This window comes from Uloborus diversus, chromosome 1 (assembly GCF_026930045.1).
Source record: "Uloborus diversus isolate 005 chromosome 1, Udiv.v.3.1, whole genome shotgun sequence".
Taxonomy (NCBI): Eukaryota; Metazoa; Arthropoda; class Arachnida; order Araneae; family Uloboridae; genus Uloborus; species Uloborus diversus.
In genome coordinates this window covers 127,493,971-127,521,584 of record NC_072731.1, presented here as the reverse complement: position 1 = coordinate 127,521,584, position 27,614 = coordinate 127,493,971, and the positions used below count along the sequence as shown (strand labels likewise).

The following is a 27,614-nucleotide window of genomic DNA, read 5'->3' as shown; positions in this document are numbered from 1 at the left end:
TCCCCATTATTTTCATTTAAGTTACGATATTTTAATTATTTTTGATTTTTTTCTTTTCTTTTTTTTTTTTTTTTTGGTTTAATGTTCGGTTAGTGTTATGCATTTACATGATTTTTCTTTCTAAATGTCAACTTATTCATCAGTCAAAAAGTTATCAAGATGTCAGATTCAGAGAGTAAAGGCTAAGATAAAATTTTTATTGTACCTTTTAAATATTTATTATGATTTCTTCACTACACATATATCTATTATATCTAGTGTTAATACGATCAAAACAAAATACATCTGCATATTTTAAAAGAAGCATGCAGAACTAGCTTTCCTACTAATGTGGTTCAGTGATGAGTACTGTTACTGACACGTCCCGTTGTACTTAATCGCCATGTACGGACTGACATCTGGTGGCGCCAAGCATCGTTTTCCTCCTGCGCATCGTTCGCTGTTGAGAATGCTGCATGTATCACCAGGGCACTAGAAAATAGGAACAGAAAAAAAGTTTGATTAAAAATAAACTTTTCTCACTGAAAATAAGCTCCAAAATTCATCGAACGAAGTATATGAAGAACCAGACTCTACTGTCTGACCACGGATTATATGGAAAGACAAACATCCGGTTTTACAGCCGTAAATGGACGAATCTATTATTTTTTAGCGATGCCAGCTTTTGCAGAAGTAGAGTCTCGTTCAAATGAGCGGAATTCCAGCATCAAATATTTACTTATCCCCCTCATTCAGATAGATTCGTCTTATCTGGACATTTGAAAATTCCATACAATCCGTGGTTGGACAATACTACAGTGCACGTCGCTTTTTTAAATCATATTGATTCTGAAGGCATTCGATCTTATAAAGCAGCTGATTTTATAAACCGGCATTACAAAGTAGGTGATTTTAAGATTTAAATACACTAGAAACAAATGAATTGCTAAATGTATATTAGTGAGCTGGCATCTGAACTAAACAAAGTATTTTTTTTATTTATACAGAGGTCTTAAAAAAATTCGAAATTTTGATCGATTAGCAGAATTTGAAAGTTCATAAAATTTTTTGTAACACAAGGTTTTGTTGTGTTGTGTGTTTCAACATTACCTATACTACTCTTTACTCTAAAGTGCATCTTATGATGTCAACCCCATTTCTAGCGTCTATTGAAGAGAACAAATTTGGCACTGTGATTTCCAAATCTTCCAATATCGCTTCCTATATTTCTTGGTGTGACATATAACTTTGGAATAAATTATTTATGTTCAAAATTTTGACATTTTCTAACTTTATCATAAACTTTTCAAAATCTTGATTTATAAAACGGCGATAATGGTTTTATTACAGGTTGGTTTTAACATATTTTGATATTGTAATGATTCAGTTCTTCCAGAATTGATTTTAAAAAGTGGTTGATTTTATAATCCAGTGATTTTATAAGTGGCGGTTACTATACTGTGTAATGTAATTAAATTTTGAAGATTTCCAGAAACTATGTTCAAGTAATATTTTTTTTGACTCACTAACAAGCGTATCTAATATGCGTCCGTTACTGAGCCAGACATATTATTTTAGTTTTGTTTCCGGAAATTTTCAAAATCTTATTGCATTCATTATATACAAGTAGAATCCGTGTCAGTGGCGCCGACTCCATGGGGCCTGAGGGGGCCCGAGCCCCCTCAAAAATATTTTTGAGGGGGCAGAGCCCCCCCCCCCCAATAAATCAAAAAAATTATTAATTACATTATGCTTTTTAAACTCATAAATTTATCTTTTATTTTCCTTATTTGAAGATAGTTTACCTTGTAAAATACATTCAGTAATGAGTTAAAAAAAAATAATTATTACGGTTGTGTAAGCAGGTTAACTGAAAACGAGTGGTGTGAATAATGATAGTGTAACAGTGCTGCGAGTACTGTAAAAATTTGTCATAGTGCGCGAATTACGGGTCAAGTCTGTTGCCGGTGGGCAGCGCTGCGGCGCGCTCACCTAAGTGTTGCTGACTCGGAAAAAATATATGAGAGCATGATTTGTATATAAAATGGGAGGCGTGATAATTTTGAATACTTTTAGGAATTGTATTTAAAAGAAAACCTTTACAAAATGATGATCCTTCCCTTCCTCGGAATCGACGTATACCAAAGAAGTGAAAACAACGAAGGCAGCTCACCGCACACTTTCAAAATCCAAAAGGAATACAGTTGACTCCAGCTACTTTTGCGAAATGGCTATAACTAACGCGATTTTTTCTCCAGTATTCAGACCTAACGCGAATTCCGCACCCGCAACACGAAAATTCTCGGGAAGGAATCGTGGTGTGTTCGTATCGGCTTTGGCTACTAATTTTTTTTTTTTTTTCATGAATGGATCTTTTTCCTTTTAGCATCGCTGAGAGTGGAAGTTCCTTTTTCATTTTAAATGCGAAAGTTAATGAAATATAATGACACCTAAGAGCGCTGTTTCATTTAAAGTTTGTGAAGATAAAAGGAGAAAGTTTCTGACAGTTAAAGAAAAGCTAGAGCTTCTTCAAAAGCTGAAGCTCAACTAAAAAATGCGTTGAAGGTAGCACGAGAATTAGATATGAGTGAATCTTCCATACATACAATTACAAGTCAAGAAAAGGAAATCCGTAAAAATTCACCGAGTAGTGTCTTAGTAAAATGCAAATCAGGGGTCTGTCGAGGATTTTTCACAGGGTCCGTTTTTTGTGAAAAATCAAATAATTTTGTGAAAAATGAATTAATTTTGTGAAAAATCAAAAAATTTCGCAAAAAAAAAAAAAAAAAAAAAAAAAAAATTTTTGTTAAAACGAAATTTTAGAATTTAGAGATGGCACAAACTGCATCAATTAAACTTAAAGTTGAGTGTTTTCCTCTTCTACGTCGAGAAAATCATTCTGGATTTTTTTTCTGATATTTGGCGGGAGGGGGGGGGGGCATCGCTCTTTCAAGTATCAATATTTATCTACCATTCTACATTATGTTAAATTATACTAGATATATTTCTGTAAAATAATTGTAACAAAAATATAAATAAATAAAATAAAATTCAGAATAGGGTTCAGCATTCAACTTTTTGACCCAAGACACTCTTAAAAGGCACAGAATTTCGTTTAAAACTTTTAAATTCCGTGATTTTAACAAAAATAAAAAGATATTTCAACTGTTTACCTCTTAACAAAGCGTAATCATAATTAAAAATTCGAAAAATCGGATTCCCATAGCGGATGCAAAGAGATCGCAATTCTCAAAATAAAGGCATCAAAAGTATACAAACGACTTATAAAAGAAATATTTTTGATAAAATTATTTTAAAATTGCATTTTAGAGTCCTATGATAAACATATCATTAATATCTGTGGACACAGTTGACCCAAAAAATAAAATAAAATAAAGCATCTATTTAGCATTTTAGTTTTTGACTCGTAACAGAAAATGGAATTTTGCTTTAAAAACTTGAAATGAGAGTTCTAACAGAAATAAAGAGACTTTTCATTTATTTGAATCCTAATGAAGCGAAGTTAGCTTGAAAAAAGAACAAAATATGATTCTCATATCGGATGTTAAAAGATTGCATTTTTCAAAATGTAGACATCTAAAGAAAAAAAAAACGGTAATTAAAAGAGTTTATTTAAAATTAATCATCCTTGTTAGCATCGAAAAATCAAAACCCATATAATTTTCTCCCAAAATAACAATTAAACATCGCACTGCACCGTAAAAACGCAAATATTGACAAGCTAGCAAAATGATGAGAATATTTTCTAATCAAGTCATTATAAAGGTTCAACGCCAGACGCTAAGTGGTGATAATTTTGAAGTTGGTAACACTATCTGAAGCGATCATATTTTTTCCTCACCCTACTATCCCTTTGCAGTTCTAAGTTCATTTCGCAGATATATATTATTACTATTATTGTTTATTAAATCATGAGCGGGGAGAAAAGTGCTTAACAACGCCTTTTCAGAAAAGTTTACAAAAACACCGCTGCTAATTAGCTGTGATAAAACAAACAACCATTATATTTATTTGGCAGTAGCAATTATTTATCGCTTGCGGGAGCATCCCAAGAGTGCCGATTTTTTTTTTCTTTTTTTTTCAAAATTAGCCGATTTTGTATAAGCTGATCCCTCTAATTTGACTTAAAAAAAGGTTCCAAAAATTATCGGTTTATACACAGAAATATGCGATCTTGTTTATCAGAATTTTGTGAAGGGTCCGTTTTGTTTGATCGGGATTTTGTGAAAGGTCCGTTTTGTTTGATCGGGATTTTGTGAAAGGTCCGTTTTGGTTGATCGGATTTTTGTGAAGGGTCCGTTAACGGACCCAAATATCCTCTGGCCAGACCCCTGCAAATATTTATGAAAATGGAAACTGCTCATGTATTGTGTACAAATATCATTAATGGATCGACTGTTCAGTACAACTAAAGATGCATTTGCTTTTCTTACTTTATACTGTGCTTACCGTATGCCGGTTTATTTTTTCTTTCTTTCCCATTGATCATTGATTTTGTACATCGTAGCAGTATTTTATGTTGAATAAAACGGTATTTTTAAAAAACAAGTAACATTCAGTTCTTTATGTAAGAAACAGGAATGTAAAGTTAGAGTAGAGTTAAGAGATGGTTTTTAACAGTTTGACGGAGTGTTTACAAGTGTCTAAAATAAATGGGTACGTTTATAAAAAATTTTACACATACCTTTTTCCACAACGCAAAATTTCGACTTACGCGAGGGGTCTTGGAATGCATCCCTCGCGTAGGTCGGGACTCGAGTGTACTACAAGGCAATATACATTGAGGTTTGTAAAATGGTGCAATTTTGCATTGTTGGGCGATTTACATCAACTGGACGCACACGGGTCATTGCAGTTGAACAAGAGTGCTTGCTTTTATTAAACAAAGGTGAAACATTTTGAAAAATCAACTGAGTTTTTCAAAAGTGACCTAGACATTGAGAGACTGCGTTTACGCTTGAATATGTTAGCCGATATCACTAATGAAAAAACAACTGGTCTTAAAAAGCATGCTTAAATTAAATTACCTTTTTACAAAAATACTGTGTGTGTTCGTATTTATTTTTTCCTTTTTTCAAAGCCAAAAAATATGTGTCGGGCTTGTCGACTTTTCGGGGTTCTATTGTTGATTATATGACTTTAAAATGCTTTTAAAAAACTTTAAAACTCACTATTTTTCATCTCAGATTTAGAAAATTTCCTGCGGCATGCCCCCTCCTCCCAATATTTTTTAAGTCGGAGTTTCTGGGAGTGCCCTTCAATGCAAGTCAAGCGCCGTACCTTTTCCATGCCTAGCTACGGCACTGCATGACTCCCCATAAAATAGAACAAAAAAAATGTCTCTTACTAAGACAAGTGGCATGATCTAGTTGAACCAGAAAAATTTGTATACCAATTTTTGGATTGTTTTACTTTGAAAACGCCATGTCACATACTGTTTGTTTGTTTAAATTATACACACCAGAAAGTATGTAAATTGGCATTTTCAAGGCACAAAAAACGACCTTTCTTTGGGGGGGGTAACCTCCGCGGGGTTACATAACCCCATAAACCCCCGGTGATGTCTGGCCCAGCCCCCTCAATAATTTTTCCAAATCGGCGCCCCTGATCCGTGTTCTTCACAAACTTCATGCAGTGAAAACAAGGATCTAACAGTAGGGTGTTTTATGCAACGATTGATATTTCTGCTACCGCGGAATTGCCTTACTGTAGTATTTTGTTGCTTTATCATAGCGAGAAGTTCATTAAATTTTCGCAAGGAGAAATGACGCAAATTCCTGTGGCTTTGGTTAGTTATTAGTTAATATTGGATCAAAAAAGAAAATACGGAATTTCCCAAAAAGTGCCTGCACATTGTATTATTTTGTCATCGGATAATTCAATTTAGGAGGAATTAATCTCTTTTCAGAAAACTACATTTTCCACACAGCTAAAGCGACTACTATTGATTAAAATCATTATTACTAGGTCTACGGCTTGTTTAATTTTCAACTTTTTAGGAAATTGCAAAAATTATTTAAACTAATATTACAAAGAGAGAGGGCGGATTTTTGTGTGTTTATATGTTCGAGGTAATCTCCGGAACCTATTTGAAAAATTCCTTCACTATATGAAAGGTGCTTTCTTACTGAATGACATAGGCATAATTCGAAAAAATCTGATAAATATTCAGTAAAATTCAGTACGTTCTTTTTTTATTCCAATTTAGGCCCAAATTTCACATAAATTCCCGAATATGAGAGTGAAAAATCACTTGCACATATTAGTATTATATATCCTTGAAAAGGGTAGAATTTTCCGCGTTCTAAACTATTTGTTTCAATGCTCTAACTTAATTACGGTGGGAGCAATTTGCGTTTTTGGCTCGAACTTTTTTAGGCTGACCTGAAATTTAGGCATTACTTTCTTCATTAAATCTCTCAATAAAAAGTGAAGGAATTGTCTCACAGTTTTCTTTTTGACACCATTAAAAAAGCGACTTTTTTTACTCCAGATCTCTCTCGACCTATGGTCGAAAAACTTAGCTTCTATCTTCAAAGGAAAAAAGTTACAAGCGTTTTTAAATCAAGTCCAAAAAATGCCATTTTGATTCAGGTTCTCAACCATTTTATTTTCGCGTTTCCACGGTTACGCTTTTTGAATCCATTGTTTCTTTCCTTATTTTTGCATTTAATTTCTTAAACTTATTTTATTTCGTGTTTCCATGGTTACGCTTTTAAAATCCATCTTTCGCATTTTAATTTTTGAAAAGTATTTTAATATCTGTCGCCATTGTTTGGAAGGGTAATTTTGCATAGTGTTTTATTATTATTATTATTATTATTATTTAAGCCTGATTGTTGAATATATGTCGCTTAACACAATTTTTATTCTCAAGGTAGACCGAGCAAAGCCGGGTAACGCAGCTCTTAATGTATAAAGATTTGAAAGCTACTGTTAATGTGATTTTATACTTTTTTTGTTTGTATGGCGAAACATTTATTATTGCCAAAAAAAAAACATCCGCTTCACTTGCAAAAGCATTATGCGCTGAGCAGTTCAGTCTAGGATTATTGTTTTAAAGCAACCGTAAATGTAATTCATTGTTGTTGGCGATTTGTTTTGAAAGAAAAGAAACTTTTGATTTGTTTTTATTCGAGTGAAATGTACGACATTTTCTTCTTTTTTTCTGACGATGATTTTTGAATGTTCCACGGGATGGGTTTTTTTTTTTTTTTTTTTTTTTCGTTTGACGGATGCATTATGATAGCGTGGTTGCTAGGCGAGTTTAGTGATAAACAGTAGAGTTGCGGAATTATTTTTACATTTGAAAAATATCATTTGATGTCTTTTTTTTTGTTTATTTGGCGAGATATTTAAAATTGCAGTAAAAACCGCTTCACTCGCTAAATAGAGTTTTAAAGCAACTGTAAATCTAATTTAATAATTTGACAAAAAGTTTTAAATTCCAAAGAAACTTTAATAGTTTTTTTTTTTTTTTTGAAAAGGTGTGTACGCATTTTATACAAAGAAAAATGATCATTTCACATCAGAGGTGGATGGGCGTCAATTTTCTTTATTCAACGGACTTCCGTTAAATTTTTAGCATGGACATCGCTGTGCGGGTACTGCTAATACTTTATAAAACTATTAGGCCAATTCTTAATTATGGTATAAAGGTATGGGCAATGAACCAAAAGCTCAGGTATCTGTCAATTTTTAAAGGAAAAATTCTACGGGGTATGTTTAGGGGCATGGAAATCATTTGAGTATGGAGAAAAAGCATAACTTTGAACTGTACAGATACTATCGAGATATAAACGCAGAACATACATTAAATTGCAAATAATGAGATGAGTAGGACACGTTATCCGCATGCCCCCTGATTCCATCCCAATTAAGATCCTAAATGCAAGACCAACTTTTCTCCACATCACCCCACCTCTTAGCAATGCGCCTTAGGAATGCCAACAATAGACCAACTGGCAGACATCCGAGAGGAAGACCAAAAATTAGATGGCTGTATTGTTTGATAGGAGACTTAATAACTATTAAATCCTCAAATTGGAGAAGTCAGGCAAGAAATAGATCCAACTGGAAGAAAATTATGGAAAAGGCCACGGCCCACAATGGGTTGCCGTCTCAGTTTTGATGAGAAGGATCAGACAATTTGTCTGGTTAATGACGAAGCTCATTCTGGATTTATAGCTGCTAAGGAAGAGAAGATCTTTGAGAAAACTTGAAATCAGTTTGGACAACTATCAGCAGTGATAACAAAAGAAAAAAAAATGTGTTGGTGTTCATAAGTACCAGACTGTACTTTTGAACCCCAAAACTAGGACAAAGATGCTAAACATTAATTATGCACAATATTTTTTTGTTTGTATGAATTAATCTAGATATTTTTTAATGTCATTTTATTTAGTTATGTATTTATTTATTTAACTAATTTATCTATTTATTTATTTTTGGGCTCAGGTGGCTTGGAGTAATCACAATTAGGTTATCGCAATCGACCGTAATCGATTGCGATTTTGCGTAATCATTCTTAATATTTGAAAGCCCTGTAATCGTAGTGATAATCAAAGTCACTATATATGGATGCACTCAATATCGTTATGAATCAAATTGCAATCAAAATCTCATCCTGTAATTACGATTACAATAAAAAGTTATTAACTCACATTTTGAGTAAAATTTACTGATGATGCTTAAGCATTTAATCAGAGATCAGAATTTTCTATCCTTTCTCGTATGTCGTACGTAAGTCTTTGTCTTCCCTTCCATATTGAATCATGATTCTAAATAATCATCGTCAGACCTTCTTAGTGCCACAAAGAGCGCCAAAATCACTTTTAACTCTTGGAGATGAAAGAAATCTATAATTTTCTCTGTTAAAACGATGAAAGGTGGAAAGGTTATTTGCAATATAAGAAAATATTCAGGTAATGAATGCCAAAATTAAAAATAGATTGTTTTTACTATCATGTGTTGCTTCCAATTAACGTGATGATTAATTACCTTTTCATACTTTACAAAGTTTTTAGAAAGTCACCAGTTTTTAGTGTTGTGAATTACTATAATAGTACAGAAGACCTTGTTGCTGTAAGAGGTATTAGCTTATGAAACTACCTTATTTAAATTTAAATTATAAAATTTTCCAACCGTTATTAGTTTTATGATTACCTTAACTTTTTAGTTCCTTATCAGTTCTTCCGTCATTCGGACACTTTATTTTCTTACGCGAAAAATCTTGCAGGAACGCATCCCTCGCATCAGTCTACTCCCTTCTTATCACTTTCTGTACATATGTTTTTTCCTTTTGATTACTCACGTGCGGAGAAGCGATCCATCTTTCTTAACATTTCTTAATCTTTAATTTCACTTTGAATTCTCAATTATTTTTATTTCTTGAAAGGTCATAATTTTTTCTTTTAGTTTTTTTTTCCACTCATAAAAATGTCCTATTTTGGATAGTTTTCTTTCTGAAATGAAACATTGTTTTTATTTATAGCGAAAAAAATATTTTTAGGAAAAATTTCTAAAAAGATATCAGGAACAGAAAACACTTACTAAAAGTTTCGTTGTTTTGCCATTCTTTCCTTCTATTAGTCTTCAGGTGGCTAAGATTCTTAAGGGCTTCCTATTCCACAGGTGCTATTTTTTGCCAATAAATATAAACTTTCGTTCTCGTCTCTTAAAAATTCTATTGATCCTTCTTATTGTTGTGGAATTTATAAAACTAAATTGCAGCTGCGTTCTTGAATATGTCGGACAGATCCGGCATTCTTTCAAATTTCGCTTAAATGAGCATAAAAATTATGTGAAAAGCACCAATTGAACAGGTCTAGTATATTGCTCAACATTGCTGGGAATCAAATCAATCCCAAATTCTTTAGATCTGGATATTTGGGCGTCTTTCTTAATTCTGAAGAATAATTCTTATCTAGAAAAAGCAATTCACCGTCACATGCGGAACCAAAAGACGCTAAAGTATCCTTAACTTTTTGTCATATCTCTTAAAATTTTAATTAAACATGGGTAAACTTTTTTTTAATCTTCACATTTGATTCAAAGATACTAATGTCCTGGCACAGTTATATTTTCATTAAAAAATTTTGTTACTTAAAATTTAATTTATCTGCATGCGTCCCGTGTGGGACATCCAAAGTCAACCTCTTGTAACTTGCTTATGGATTAGTTAGTATTTTTGCTCTATTAATCTATTAATGTTAAAATAAATTATAGATTTTGAGAGCAAATGTTCCAATGTGAAGGAAACATATCTCATTTGTTGAGAAACAGTAGTTCAAACCATTGAAAAAAAAAATATATTGAGCCATTCAACGAAAAAGTAGTCACTTTGTCCCGCACATGACGGTTCATATATTTTATTCAAAAAGTAATTACCTAAAGAAATTAATGACGAAATCGTCTGCTTAAATAGTTACACATTCGTTTGTAATTTGACAAGCTATAAATTTTTATCTTTACCCTTTTGAATTATTATTTTTGATGAAATATATGAGGCGTCACGTACAGGATAAAATAATCATTTCCCGTGGAATTGCCCGAAAACGATCTTAAAGCCATTCCGTATTTTTCTGCAGTTTGGTTTCCTTTCTTTTAAATTAGTTTTTTTTCCCTTCCCCTTTCTTTAAACTCCTTTGGTTTTAGTCATATAGGTGTTGTGTTGTCTTTCTTAGTTATTTTTATTTGTCTTTACGTATCCATTTCTTGTTTTATTTTTAACATATTTTGCAATTGTGTCTTGCTGTTTTTCCAACATTTTTCAGGATTTTTTCTTTTTTTTCTGCCTACACACCAAATAATGTTATTTCGTCTATTTATAACTTGCAGTTAAAAAATGTCATTTGTAACAATCAGTGTTATGCAGTTTGAATCGTAGTTACTGTTATGTGTAAGCGTTTAGCATACATTTTTCTCTGACTTTTTAGCTCAAAGCTTTAAAATTGCCATCCAACCTGGAAGAAATAAAACGGTCTTCCCATGACCCATGCCGGGGGTTGAGCCCCAGGCAGCTGCTCTAATCACGTTTGAAAGACCTTATTAGTTTTACATTACATTTTTAATGGATGTTCTCACCTTGTAGCAGTTGGGGCAACACCTACAAGCGTCCAAATAGGTTCCACACATACAAGGGGTAGTGATCCTGGGGCAATTACGGGGTTCACAGCGACCGCAGGAAGGTGCAGGAGCGAGAGCAGGCGAAGGAGCACGCCCGTTGTTTGTTGGAACAGGTGCCCGTTCAACACACCACACTCTGCAAAAAAGTACAGCATTTCGTTTGCAACACAGTTGAAGCTCAAGCTTCTAGCGTACATTTACAAATAAGTTATTTTACACCACTGATGTATATATATATATATATATATATATATATATATATATATATATATATACTAGAGGACCCGACAGACCTTGTTCTGTTCAAACTTTGTAAATTGAAAAGTTAAAAAATTTCAATGAACCATCAAGTGTTTGAGACGTTTCGTTGAAAAAAATAAGTAAAAAAAAATGTTTTATGCTGCTTGGTGTCAGAATGGTGTTAGAAATATTTATTACAACTTGATTTATCTAATACCCACTGAGCAGTTGTTTTATTAACTATTTTTTCTCCTGTACTTGATGGTTTGTTCCTTCAGCCTTACTCAAAAGATAAAACGCGTCCTCAAATATTAAGTGCAAAAAAAACTGACTACCCATCTAGAACAAACGGGAAATCCCGCTGCAACATCCCCCATTTGAAAAAGAATAAAACAATCGAAATGATATCGTTTTAAAAAAATGATAAAGGTAAAAAAAGTTCTCTCAATAAGCGAAAATCATACTATTCCCTTCCTCTCCCCCTCTCGATGTAAAATAAACACATTCTTCAACTAAAATGACTAAAAAAACGAAACGCAATTCTTAGCAATTTGAAATATATCGCCAAATAAACAAAAAATACAATAAATTACATTAACAGTAGCTTTAAAATGTAAAAAAAAATGATCACGCAACTCCATTGTTTATAGCCAAAGTCGCCAAACCACCACGTTACTGTAATCCAGCCGATCAGTGAGCGAAGCCAATTCCGAACAATTAGCAGTCCGATCTTTTAAAAGAAAACTTTTAAAATTTCATATATTGCCTAATTTGTTCTTTCCACCAAAGATAAAGATCTTCCACTGCACTGATCTTTTGTGTACAGAACTACCCTGTTGTAATTTATCTGGACGAAAATAAAATTTGTTTCGTCTTCGAATTCCATCATCTTTTCCTTTAGTAATGTACTGATTTAGTTTGATAATCTTTAAAGTATTCTTGACATTGGTGCCTAAACTCGGATGGATTTGAGCCGAGAAACAAATGTTTCTAGGTACGGTACTTTTTGATCATTTGGTTAGGAAGACTAAAGCACCGATCCGGTCACATGGTTCAACTACGACGACAGAACACGCGTTTTGCGTGAACATTCCAGTACTTTACTTAAAATGTATCTCGGGACCTAAAACCGTTGCTTTCAAGAGAAATGAAGGCTTCAATCTCTCCCTCTAGGTTTTATTTATTCTCAATATTGACATATCACAGTAGGAAATTTCATTACAAAAAGCTGAGCTGGCTTTCTTATTGTCCTGTGGCAACGGTTTAAATATTTACTTCAGTTCTCGCTCAACAATAGGTTAAAATAAATATTAATCATTTGGGAGATATAACCATCCAATGTTTAAATTAATTAATTAATTAACAAAAACGTTTCCGATTCGATCCATCGCGCTTCGAAACCATGCTTGCCACAACTTAATTACACACAAAAAATTTGATCAAAATCGGTCCTGCCGTTTAAAAGCCTTATGGTGACAAACGTCCGCACAGAAGATTTTTATAGATTAAGATATATATATATATATATATATATATTGGTCCGTAAGTGGACATGCACCTCCCCCCCCCCCCCACTACCACTTTTTTTTTTTATGGTGAAATTTTTTCATTTGGCATTTTTAGTAGTTACATAGTGCAACAAATAAGAGACGCAGAATATTGCACAACCCGGGAATTACGAGCAGCTTTGGAACATGCCTATCTTTATTCTAGTGACGTATCTCTGAAAGAATTAAGCAGAACTCAACTGTGTTATGATATGGATGGTGTTCATACTGATGTTTATGACTCTTAAGACTTCAAGGTAATTAATCAATCAAAACTAACATAATATTAAAAGTAAAACGGGGGGTATAGTGTGGTCACTTCCGAACATTTTGCGTGTTTGTAGATACATATATATGTGTGTGTGTGATAAACGACAATGAAAACAAATATTTTATCAGCTTGTAAAAATACCTGTTTTTTTTTTTAGATTGAATATTTAGTTGGGCATTCAGTTAAAAATGATATAATATAGTAGTTTTAGAATTTTTATAGTGGCAACAATTTAATTACTTTTGATAGAAAAGTGATACACGTCACCAAGTTTTCATCAAATAGTCACCGTAAAGGTGTGCAAACAGTTTCCAACGGTGTGGAAGTCGTAGGATACCTATAGTAGCGCCTGTTCTGCTGGAAAATTGAATAGAGAGCAGCATGAATTTCTGGAATTGTTCTGTAGCGAATTCCAAGAAGTGGTAGACATAGGCCCTCGTTGCTAATTTATTTAATAACATGAAGGAACCACTTCGTGAAATTAGTTTCAGAACTGTTCCAGAGATTCTTACCGCATTAGACCGCTCCATTCAAACTATCCGCTGAGCAAATGCTACTACCAGGGCTGTGGAATCGGTCGGACGGATTTTGAGGAACAGGAGTTGGAGTCGGAGTCGCTAGAAAATATGACTACTCCGAATCTGATTCAGGGCTTCTTTTTTTCTTTAGTTTTCATTGACTCTGCTTACATTTAAAAAAAAAAACTAACGACTAATTGCTTCCATTACAAGGCCTACCAATAAGAAAATAACTGCCATTGATTATTTATCGAATGGCTTGATTATTTATCGAATTTTCTGTAATAGTTGCTTGCACCGAGAACATCTCATTTGCTTATTTACATAACTTTCTTTAACTAACAGCTACTGTCAGCAGACGGGTTTGTCGCCTAATATTTTCTAAGTTTTTTTTTTTTTTTTTTTTTTTTAATTTCCCTTTCAAATAAAAATAATAATTATTTTTTTACTTCAGTCTCCGGTTATAAAATAGAAAAAAAAATGTATCCCAAAAAAAAAACTAAATCACTGATTAAAATGTAAGTAGAGTATGAAATTGAAACTTGTAAATGAAAAACATATTGTTATTTAAATAGATTTAAACATTCTTTGGTTTCAGTAAGAATTTAGGAGAATGAAGTGTTCTTAAAAAGATGCTTAAAAAAATTTAAACGAATGTAAAATAATTTAATAAAAAGCTCCTCTAGTTCTAAAAAAAGAATGCTATTACTTATAAATAACGATATGCATGTAAGCAACAACTTTACACTGACTGATTAACCCTTAAAAACCATAGCTAAGCAACGATAACCGGATCCAAAGGGCGAGTGGAGGGTAAATCACTGCTCGTAGCTTCGATAGAAACTTCTAAGGGTACAATTCAAATAAGTTTTGGTGCGAAATGACGAAAACTTCATAAAAGGAATTAATATTTCAATCTCTGTTCAGGGAGTTTTCCCCCCCTTCCCATAAGGAGGGGAAAATGACGAAAAAAAAAATAGCCGGAGTCGGCCATTTTCCTTCCGACTCCGCAAGCCTACACTGTAAAAAAAATTCGGAAACGTTTCTGAGTATATCGTGCAGCTGCGGTTCATGAAATTTTCAAAAACGTTTCTGAGTATTTCGGAATCCTCTTTCTGTAATGTCCGGAAACGTGTCTGAGTATTTCGGAATCCTCTTTCTGTAATGTCCAGAAACGTGTCTGAGTATTTCGGAATCCTCTTTCTATAATTTCCAGAAATGTTTCTGAGTATTTTGGAATCCTCTTTCTGTAATTTTCAGAAACGTTTCTGAGTATTTCGGAATCCTCTTTCCGTAATTTCCAGAAATGTTTCTGAGTATTCTGTGCAGCTGTGGTTCATGAAAGTTTCGAAAACGTTTCCGAGTATTTCGGAATTCTCCAAACAATTTTCAAAAACGTTTCTGAGAATTTCGGAATCCTTTTTCCGTGATTTTTTCTAAAAAATAATTCTTTTTTAATAGTATTGCATGCCATATCAGTTTCAATTCTTTCATATCTAAGAGCAATGAAACAAGCAATTTTAGAATCATTCATGGATTTTTTTTTCTGAATTTCTAATGACAAATAGCATGGTTAACAGCATAACATATGCACAGTTATAAATTTTTGAAAATTTATGAAATAATATAGTAGTTTCATTCATAATCACAAAATCGTCGGGGGAGGGAAGGGGAGTACTTTCTCAGAAGTGGGATTGTTTGTTAAACAATATTAAACTTCAGTTTTTCTCTCAATATTTTCAAGACAAAATTATCAACATATTGTATTTTTAATGCAGAACTTAAAAACATATTTTGTATCAAACTTGATAGCTTTTATTTTCGGATAAAATTTGACAAAACTTACCTACACTTTTCGTTCCGAAATTCGTTCACGTCAAGTCAATTTCTTTGACGAACAAAGTGTACCGAAAAGTACCAACAGAGAAATTGATGAATTTAAATATGACACCAAAGTCCCCCTGCTGGAACCATTCGGGTTTATTCCTCTGTTCTTGCCCTTTTCCAGTTTATCACAAATATAGATACTTAATCAAATTAGGTTACTGATTTAGAGTGTGCGCAAAATGCATTATATATTTTATTTATTAAAACATTGAACTCTATCACATGCTTATTCCATTTCATATATACGAGAGTTCCCTCCCCCCCCCCACACCATAAGAGTGATGGTGCACCCATAAAATGATATAAAGCGGCCCCCACCTTAAAAAAAGCAACCTCTTGAAAATGTCAATGGCACAGTCTGCGTGGTGAACGCCCCTTGTCTTCTCACCATATGTGCATTGCATATTAATAACATAGTATTTAAAAACTGATCACTTTTAAAACGATGACATGAAATAATATTACTTTTTATTTCAGCATGTAAATGCAGCTGTTCCATTTTTGCCACTGACTCATTCCTCCTGACTGTCCTACATTAAACTAGTATATCCACGAAGGAAATGTTATTTTCGGAACTAATGTCAAGGAATTTTTTAAATGTTAACCACATTTAACAAAATGAATAAGCAGATGAATTAATTGCATAACTATGTTCTTACTAATAGATAACATGGTCATTTTCTAATGGTATAAATATTTTTAAATGAATGAATAAATTATAATAAAAAAAGATAAATTATACCGGCACATTTTTTGTGAAGCATATTACAATACTAGAAAATTTTTGCATTACCATATTTCTAATGAATTAAACAATTGATTTTTTTTCTTTTTGAACCAAAATGTATGTACATCCAAGCATTTCGAAATAACTTTTCTGTGATTGCTTCTCAAATATAAATCTTACTTCTTTTGCGTAATTAATCAGTTTCAGTTAGTTACAACAAATAGTACACCGCGCACATAGGTATGTAGGATAACTTTAAATTAATTCGATAAACCCAAAAACAGTTACAATTGGAGCCTCATCAAATGCAAATCAACAAAAATATAAATGTATATAACAACATGTTTTAAAATATTCATTAATACTCACAAGTGAACATAAGCGGAAGAAAATCTAAGTACCTCCATTACAACTGAATAAGTAATCCAAAGGGTTTCGTTTCATTAAGTATAAACACGGGTGTTAAAACTATTCACGCTTGAACACACAATATATATCTAATTATGGTCGCATTGGAAATTGTAAAGAAGCAAATGGTTATTAACTAACTTAATAGCTGCGTACATCGTCTAAAAAATCAACGGCAGTCCAAAATGCAAAGGCGTAAAATTAGTTTCGACACATTTTACTACTCTCTAGACATGAAATACCAAGCAATCCAATGCTACACAGTTGCTGACTGCAGCAACCATAGATAAGAAAAAAAGAAGTTCTCGTTATTTCCGACTCATTGGCGCCTGTGTTGGAAGGATGAAATAGGTTTCGAAGCGTTGCGTCATCACTTCCGCTTCTAGATATCTTGAAATAACAAAAAGCTTTCTGAATATTGAGGAGTTCGCTATTGGATGAAGGATTCCTACTATTTCGGAAACGTTTCCGATATATCTAGAAACGTTTCCGAAATTTGTTACAGTGTAGCTATTATATTAAATGTAAATAAATGGTTGCACTATTAAAGTTCTATCCCACGAAAACATAGCATGTGAGTAATAATTTTTATAAACATTTTAACATCATTAAAAATATTCGATAATTTACTATCTGGTGCTATATTTTTTCTTTGCCGTATTACAAGAAATTTATTCTTTCCTTGATAGATGCAACGATTTTTTTAAACTCTTTAATGCGAAAAAGTGAAAAAGAAAATCTGTTTGAGAAAAGAAGAAAAGATTATACTTTAAAAACAATTTGAATCAGTGGGGAAATCAGAATATAAGTAATGAATATTTTTTAAATTTCAGACAGAGCAAAAACGTATTTACCAGGAAATTTTAGAAAACTAAACTTTTTAAAAGGGTTATATTAACATTATCTGGGAATAGGAACAAATATTGAGTAAAGGACTTATTCAGCGGGAAAAGTTCTTAAGCGAGTTTCACTGTACTCAAGGATCCAAGACGAAATTCTTTCAGGAAACTTACGTGAGCGCGCAGGTGAACAGTGGAATCCATAGGAAGCAAAAGGAATTCATCCTGACGTATCTGTGGGAAGAGACAATACTATAAAAATCTAGTATATATTAGGATATATGAATAACTAAGATTTTGGGTAACGTATCACAATTGATTAGTAGTTCGATTGAAAAGTTTGTAAAAAAAAAGTTTTTATTATTACACATAATTCAATTTTCAAAAAAAAAAAAAAAACTTTACTGTCTGAAAACTCGTCTTTAATATGGAGATTTTTTTAATATTAGTTCTTGTTTTAACCTAAAGTGATTAGTTTTAAAACTATAACTAAAACCCAAATTCAGTCTCCAGTTTTGTCAGTCCAGTTTGTTTCAGTCTTCACAAGTGAGTGCATGAAGTTTCGCAGTCAGCGATTACTCGAACCATGGCCCCACTCAATACTTAAGTAAACGCCAGCGCCATTGAGTGGGGCCATGCTCGAACTAAGAGTTATACGAAGCACATTTCTAAGGTTCAGCTGCTAAAGTTAACGCTGCTAAAATTACCGAAAAAAAAAAAAGCATGGAGTAAAATACTTTTGAAGTAAATAAATAGTCATATTTTTGCATTACAATTTAAAAATACCCGGACTTAATTATTTTTAATAGTATTACGTGAGCTTCAGCTGTGAGGACTAATTTCAATATTTCATTCAGGTTTATGAAAATTTATTATTGTTTGTCTTTATTTCAGGGGCAGTAAAATTTCATGCTACATGTTATACTTACGTTGCAAAAAATTATTTATTTATTGTTAACTAGCAGTACCCGCACAACGATGCCCGTGCTAAAAATTTAATTGAAGATCGTTGTATAAAGAAATTTGACGCCCCTCCCCTCTGATGTGAAATGACCATTTTTCTTTGTATAAAATGCGTACACACCTTTTCAAAAAAAAAAAACTATTAAAGTTTCTTTGGAATTTAAAACTTTTCGTCAAATCATTAAATTAAGTTACAGTTGCTTTAAAACTCTATTTAGCGAGTGAAGCGATTTTTACTGCAATTTAAAGTGTTTCGCCAAATAAACCAAAAAAAAAAGACATCAAATAATATATTTCAAATGTAAAAATAATTCCGTTACTCTATTGTTTAGCACCAAACTCGCCCAGCAACCACGCTATCATAATTCATCCGTCTGAGGGGGAGGGGGGAACATCCCGTGGAACATTCAAAAATCATCGTCAGAAAAAAAAGAAGAAAATGTCGTACATTTCACTCGGATAAAAACAAATCAAAAGTTCCTTTTCTTTCAAAACAAATCGCCGAAACAATGAATTTACATTTACGGCTGCTCTAAAACAATAATCCTATACTGAACTGTTCAGTGCCAAGCGACCACGTTACCGGAAACCAACCCTTTTGCGAGTGAAGCGGATTTTTTTCTTTTCCAATAATAAATGTTTCACCAAACAAACAAAAAAGTATAAAATCACAGTAATAGTACTACTTAGCTTTCAAATCTTTATACATTAAGAGCTGCGTGCCCCACTTTGCGCGGTCTACCTTGAGAATAAAAATTGTGTCAAGTGACATACATTCAATAATCAGGCTTAAATTTAAAAAAAACATGAAAAATTACCCTTCCAAACAATGAGGACAGATATTAAAATACTTTTAAGAAATTAAAATACGAAAGATGGATTTTAAAAGCGTAACCGAGGAAAGTCAAAATGAAATAAGTTTTCGAAATTAAATGCAAAATAAGGAAAGAAACAATGAATTCAAAAAGCATAACAGTGGAAACGCGAAAATAAAATGGTTGACGACCTGAATTAAAATGACATTTTCGAACTTGATTTAAAAACGCATGTACCTTTGTTTCCTTTGAAGATAGAAGGTAAGTTTTTCGACCATAGATGGAGAGAGATATGGAATAAAAAATGTCACCTTTTCCAATGGTATCAAAAAGAAAACTGTGGGATAATTCCTTCACTTTTTATTGATAGTTTTAATGAAGAAAGTAATGCCTAAATTTCAGCTAAGCCTAAAAAAGTTTGAGCTAAAAACGCAAATTACTCCCGCCGTAAGTAAATTAGAGCATTAAAACAAATTGTTTAGAACGCGAAAATTCTACCCTTTTCAAAAATATATAATATTAATATGGGCAAGTAATTTTTCACTCCCATATTCAGGAGTTTATGTGAAAATTGGGACTAAATTGGAATAAAACGAGCTGATGTGTGCATCACATAACTTCCTTTTACACCAATTGAATGTTATTTCCCCATTATTTGTAATTATAATGTGATTCTATAGTTAACTCTCCAAATATCACCAACAATGACCAAACTGAAACCAAATTTAAAAAAAAAATCGCCAAATTTGTCGCCACGTTGGCGATAAAACTTGGCGACTAAAAGACTGACGATATATATCGCCAAGTGTCCGCCAAATTATAACACCACCTGAGTTTGCATCGAAATTAACAATGATTTCCTCTCAAAATGGTGCAAAAGACCCCTTTAGAAACATCGGAATGCAACCAAAACGGGAGATGCACAACTAGACCCCACTAGGAGTCTACATACGAAATTTCAACTTTCTAGGACATACCGTTCTTGAGTTATGCGACATACATACGGACGTCACGAGAAAACTCGTTGTAAATAACCCGGGGATTGTCAAAACGGATATTTCGGGGGTCTATAAGCACTTATCCGCGTGTGATCGGGTTGAAAAAAACTCAACATTCATTCAGGGATGCGTAAAATGGAAATTAAGGCCGATTTTTGAGTGAAATTTTTTTCGCGAATACAATACTATATATTTTTTTGTATAATATATTTTTTGTAAAAGAACTATTTATCGGATTTTTTTCGAATTATAGCCTATGTCACTCAGTAAGAAAGCACCTTTCATATAGTGAATTAGTTTTTCAAATAGGTTCAGTGGTTCCGGAGATTACCTCGAACATAAAAACACACAAAAATCCGCCCTCTCTCTTTATAATATTAGTATCTTAATATATAAAAATCCTCTGTGCGGACGTTTGTCACCATAAGGTTTTTAAACGGCTGGACCGATTTTGATCAAATTTTTTGTGTGTAAATAACTTGTGGCAAGCATGGTTTCGAAGCGCGATGGATCGAATCAGAAACGTTTTTGTTAATTAATTAATTAATTTAAACATTGGATGGTTTATCTCCCAGATGACTAATATTTATTTTAACCTATTGTTGAGCGAGAACTGAAATAAATATTTAACCCGTTGCCAAAGGACAATAAGATAGCCAGCTCTGCTTTTTGTAATGACATTTCCTACTGTGATACGCCAATTGAAAATAGTTAAAACGTAAAGACAGAGAGAGTGAAGCCTTTTTTCACACACATTTCTTGAAAACAATGATTTTAGGTTCCGCGATATATTTTAAAGTAAAGTACTGGAAAGTTTACGCAAAACGTGTGTTCTGTCGTCGTAGTTGAACCATGTGACCAGTTCGGTACTTTAGGTTTTCCTAACTAAATGATCAGAAAGTACCGTACCTAGCAACATTTGCTTCTCGGCTGAAATCCATCTGAGTTTGAGCACCTATGTCAAGAATACTTTAAGGATTATCTAACTAATCAGTACATTATTAAAGGAAAAGATGATGGAATTTAAGGACGAAACAAATTTTATTTTCGTCCAGATAAACTACAACAGAGTATTTCTGTTCACAAAAGATCAGTGCAGTGGAAGATCTTTATCTTTGGTGGAAAGAACAAATTAGGCAATATATAAAATTTAAAATGTTTTCGTTCAAAAGATCGGACAGCTAATCGGTCGGAGTTGGCTTTGCTCACTGATCGGCTGGATTACAGTAACGTGGTGGCTTGGCGAATTTGGCTATAAACAATAGAGTTGCGTGATCATTTGTTTACAATTTAAAGCTACTGTTAATGTCATTCATTTATTTATTTTTATTTGGCGAAATATTTCAAATTGCAAATAATTGTTTTTCGTTTTTAAAGAGTTTTTAGTCATTTTAGTTGTAGAATGTGTTTATTTTACATCGTGAGGAGTGGGGGAGGGATAAGTGATTTTCGCTTATTCAGAGAACTGTTTTTACCTTTATCATTTTTCTAAGCGATATCCTTTCGATTGTTTTATTCTTTTTCTTATGGGGGATGTTGCAGCGGGATTTCCCTTTTTTTCTATATGGGTAGTTAGATTTTTACATTAAATATCTGAGGACGCTTTTTATCCATTGAGTATGGCTGGAGGAGCAAACCATTAAGTACGGAAGGAAAAATTGTTTATAAAACGACTGCTCAGTGGGCATTAGATAAATCAAGTTGTAATAAATGTACGCATTCTGACACCATAGCAGCTTAAAACATTTTTTTGCTTATTTTTTTCAACAGAATGGTTCAAACACTTGATAGTTAATTGAAATTTTTTAACTTTTCAATTTATAAAGTTTAAACAGAACAACGTCTGTCGAGTCCTCTAGTAGATAAATAAATTTGTCTTGATTTCTTTTTCAAACGAGCTGATGTGTGCATCACATGACTTCCTTTTACACCAATTTAATGTTATTTCCCCATTATTGAAAAATTTAATGTGATTTAATAGTTAACTCTCTAAATATCACCAACAGTGGCTAATTTAAAACCAGATTAAAAAAAAAAAAATTACCACTTGAGTTTGCATCGAAATTAACAATGATTTCCTCCCTAAAAGGTGCGAAACACGCCCTTTGGAACTTCCGAATGCAACCAAAAAGAGAGGTGCACAACTAGACCCCACTAGGAGTCTCCGTACCAAATTTCAACTTTCTAGGACATACCGTTCTTAAGTTATGCGACACGCATACGCACAAACTCACATACATAATACTAGAGTCCTACGGACGTTACGAGAAAAGTCGTTGTAATTAACCCGGGGATTGTCAAAATGGATATTTCGGGGAGTTTATACGTTCTTAGGCACTTATCCGCTTGTGGTCGGGTTGAAAAAAAAACTCAACATTAATTCGGCGGTGAGCAAAATGGAAATTGAGGCCGAATTTTGAGTGAAAATTTTTTCGCGAATACAATGTTTCCTTTTTTTTTAAAGGAAGTAAAAATACTTTTAGAGTTGCTAATTATTAAAAAGTATTTACAAAGATATTTTCCCGCCGATTTATCGGCAAAATTTGGGCGATTAGTCTTAATTGCCGATTGATCAGTTCATCCATTATTAATTCGAAAAGTAAATTTTACAAAAGCGTTTCTTATATGAATGTCGATAAAGTAAGAAAAACAACGTTAAAAAAAGCACAAATTTGCCAATTACAGCAGACACGTGTTTCGGCGTTATAGGGAACGCCTTTTTCATTGCAAAAAGTATCGAGCTTATGGATGAAAAGCAAATCTCATGTAATTTCCCTATTAAATGTTTAAACATAAAACCCACTGTTAACGAATTTTGTTGCCTTGCAACAGTAACGTTAAAATCAATCATAATGAAAAATTTTGAATGAAGGCTTCTCTGAAGCGAGCATGAAATTAGCAAGCATAAATCTTAGAGAGGAACAAGGATTAAACTTTAGTGCCAACTGCTTAAAGTTTTAGACACTTATATAGGTTTTACCCCTTTTAGTACCGAGATTTATATGAAAAAATAAGGTGAAGTTTCGTGAAGGTAAAATTATTCTATTTCTAGAATACATTTACACTAAAGAGAATAAAATAACAGAATTTTTTTCAAAAATACTAAGCACTTTTCATAATGCACTCAAAAGGACAAATTAACTTTTTTGGGTCAAAAAGAACAATTTAAGAATTCCTGTAGTTTTCGAAAATTCCAAGAAAATGACACCACAAACGAAGAAAAAAGTGTTTCTAGTCATTTCAAACCAAACTTTCCCAATAAGAAAAATATGCATGTTTCAACAAAGTTATGATTGAAAGCTAGATAATGATAAGAGAAATTCTCTTCCTGACTTGAGCCGCACTTTTCTTGGTTATAAGCTCATTACTTTTTGCATTGAAAAAGGCGTTCCCTGTAACGCCGAAACACGTGTCTGCTGTAATTGGCAAATTCGTGCTTTTTTTAACGTTGTTTTTTTTTTTTTACTTTACTGTTCAGCACAAAGGTATTTATTTATCTTATGAATGTTAATGTTTCCTAAAAAAGAGAAAATATCAAAATCAAAAGCGATTGTTACAAAATAAATAAGAGAATTTTTTAAAAAATAAAGCACTTTTCATAATGCAGTCAAAAGGACAAAATAACTTTTCTGGGTCAGAAAAGACAATTTAAGAATTCCTGTAGTTTTCGAAAATTTCAAGAAAATGACACCACAAACAAAGAAAAGTGCTGCTCAAGTCAGGAAGAGAATTTCTCTTATCATTATCTAGCTTTCAATCATAACTTTGTTGAAACATGCATATTTTTCTTATTGGGAAAGTTTGGTTTGAAATGACTAGAAACACTTTTCTCTTCGTTTGTGGTGTCATTTTCTTGGAATTTTCGAAAACTACAGGAATTCTTAAATTGTTCTTTCTGACACAGAAAAGTTATTTTGTCCTTTTGAGTGCATTATGAAAAGTGCTTTGTATTTTTTAAAAAATTCTGTTATTTTATTCTTTTTAGTGTAAATATATTCCAGAAATAGAATAATTTTACCTTCACGAAACTTCACCTTATTTTTTCATATAAATCTCGGTACTAAAAGTGGGAAAACCTATATACGATATACGTGTCTAAAACTAAGCAGTTGGCACTAAAGTTTAATCCTTGTTCCTCTCTAAGATTTATGCTTGCTAATTTCATGCTTGCTTCAGAGAAACCTTGATTCAAAATTTTTCATTATGATTGATTTTAACGTTACTATTGCAAGGCAACAAAATTTGTAACAGTGGGTTACTTATTTAACTTAGTTAAAAATTTAATAGGGAAATTACATGAGATTTGCTGTTTTCCATCCTAATTGAAATAATAATTTTATTCTAGAATTTTAATTTTTCAGCGCTAAGTTGTACCTAAAGATTAAGCAAATCATTTAGTGAAATCCCGAAATCTCTAAGTGGTCTTGTTGCAAAGATATAAGTAAAACCAGGCCTCAGATTTCTCCGTGACAATCAGGCCAAGTATAATAAAAGTGCTTCAACGGTGAAATTAAAAATTTCACTGCAGAATCAAGAAGGAAAATTAAAAACCCTTTTAAAAGCCTAATATTAGGAGTATCAAAAATCAATATCAAGTATTTTATTTGCTATTGAATAAAAATTGGCCACAGATAAAAATTTTAAATCATTGCTTTTAATTTTCTTGTCGGCCAACAATGAATTCGCTATCAATCGAGGGAATGAAGATTTAGCCGTTATTGAAATCTGCTTTAAAAAAACGTTATAATTCGAATTCTATGAAACATGGAAATTCCAAACACATTCTATCAGACGCGGAAAAAAATTCTCTCTATTTTGGTATTAAATTTTAAAATTTTTATCTATGTTGGCACTGCAAAAATCTTGAAAACTCTTTTAGAGGTTTTTAATTAATATCTTCGTTAATTAATGGCAGCCAAAGATGCAACCTAGCTAAGAACACTTTTGATCAACTCTCTTTTCGAGCATTTTTTTTTTTTTTTTCCAAAATCGGTCCATCCGTTTAGACGCTAGAGTGCCACAGACAGATACACAGATGCGTCAAACTTATAACCCCCTTCCATTGTGTGTCGGGGGTTAAAAATGTATGAGGTTAAGTTTGAATGAGAAGAAAAAAGGGAAAAAAAGTCCAAACTATTAGCGTTAATTTTAGTCAAAAGCATGATTGCAAATTACTTAAGGAATATGAAAATCCTAGAATGCTCAACTTATTGAACTACTTAAAGAGTAAAAATGTCTTTTATGAACCAGCTAATTTTCTTACTGAAATCGTAAAGCTGAAACTTATCTGTTTAAATCTGACTGAATCAAAATAAATTTTCACTATTTATTTAAAAAATTAAACTAAAATTTCATTTTTTAAAAATTAAATGGCAATATCTCATGTTGTGAATTATTTTTAAGTTTTCGATGATAATAAGTTTTGCATTCATCAAAATTTATGCACATAATATTACATTTACTTTTCTTCAAATTCTTCGTTTGAAGCGCAAATTCAGCAGCATGCATACTACGTTCTTTCTAACTATTTCTCTTAGTGAATTTTTTGGTGCAGAATATTTAGCGGCTCTTGGCCTTCCTGGAAAACTTCAAATAATGGCTGCACCGCCTTTTTAGGAAAAATTTTAAAAAAATGCATAAAGCTGCTGAATGTTAAACACACAACTCATATCAAGAAATGGCTGAAACACAGAGGTTCAACCAACTCCTGTTCTAAGTCAAGGCCGTCGTTTAATCATAAGCTAGGCCCACAGTTGTGCTTAAAAATAAATAAATAAATAAACCATCAAAATTTCGAATATTAGTTTAGAGTTTTCCTATCGGAAAGACAAAGTATCATATCAAGAAAACTTTCCTAAAAAATTTGATTAACGTGCAAAAATTCAGCAGCTGTTTGCAAGTTACATTAACAACAGACTAAAATGTTCAACTGTTCATTGAAAATAATTTACTTTTGTGCTTTACCTTAAACGTAAAAGTTCTTAGATATTTACTTACTTTGATCGGTCTGGACCTCAGAATTCTGTGCACCAGCACCCTTAAAATAAAATAGCAATAATTTTGACATCCTCCCTTTTATAAAAAGACTGTAAGCTCAAGTAATTGGTTCTTGAATTGAAGGTTAGAGAAAAATACTTAAGTGGTTGTCCAAGTCAGCTTAATGAACAAAAAATATAAGAACTGAAGAATGCCCCATGCTTAACCACGCATGCAAAAACATGACACTTCAAAAATTAGTCGATTGATAAATGGTTTCAAGTTTCGATGCTGAGAAAAAAAATATTGAGTATGTTCTTTTCCTTTTCATAATGCATTACATTTAACTTAAATTGTATCTACTTATTTACAGGATTTGTATTTATTCATATTTTGAGTTTTTTTAGAAATATTTCTCAATTTTTCACAACTGTTAAATTTCTTTTCTTCTTCAAATGTTCAATAAAAGAGAATCGTTATTTAGTCGTTATATTTTAGAATTCTCGGTTTTTCTTTTTAGAAGTCACGTTCCATAAGGCAAAAAAAAAAAAAAAAAAAAAAACAATACTACTAGGTAGTATTCTCTCGCCATGTTTCCACGGAAGCATAGCATTTCGTGAAACATGGAATACTAGTCAACTAAAAGAGTAGCACTTTCCCAATGTCTTGTTACTTTAAACAGGATGATTCAAAATTATGTGTATAGTAAAAACGTTGTACTCTCTTGTGTTTTATATCTTTACACAGTTTCGGTGTTTACCCCGAGCATACATCGTGACACGAAATTTTTTATATAGATTAAATTTTGAAGCATAAACATTATGTGACTGTAAATGGTTTTCAATGTCGTAGGCTAATACAATGGTATATACCCCATCTTCTGCAGCCTCGACCACATGTAAAGCTTTTGGCGGTTCTCATGCTTGCATCGTAATATTTTTTACTTCCTTTTACAAAAAAAAAGGAAGTATTGTATTCGCAAAAAAAAAATTTACTCAAAAATCGGCCTTAATTTCCATTTTACTCACCCCCGAATGAATGTTGAGTTTTTTTTTTCGACCCTACACACGTGGATATGTGCCTAGGAACGTACAGACACTCGAAATATCCGACCCACTCGAATTTGACAGCCCCCGAGTTAATTACAACGAGTTTTCCCGTGACGTCCGTATGTACGTATGTATGTGCGTATGTGTGTATGTATCTCGCATAACTCAAGAACAGTATGTCCTAGAAAGTTGAAATTTGGTACATAGACTCCAAGTGGGGTCTAGTTGTGCACCTTTTCCTTTGATTGC

At 32.6% G+C, this 27,614-nt stretch overlaps 1 long non-coding RNA gene across 1 annotated transcript; it reads right to left on the bottom strand.

Annotated features, from left to right (window-relative positions):
• Positions 1-186: 186 nt before the first annotated feature.
• On the bottom strand, positions 187-26,402 carry LOC129232038 (uncharacterized). The gene is made up of 4 exons (XR_008581318.1): positions 26,338-26,402; positions 17,739-17,798; positions 11,086-11,263; positions 187-471 (listed from the first exon to the last, which is right to left on the bottom strand). It is a non-coding gene; the product is annotated as an uncharacterized LOC129232038 (long non-coding RNA).
• Between the last annotated feature and the right edge of the window lie 1,212 nt (positions 26,403-27,614).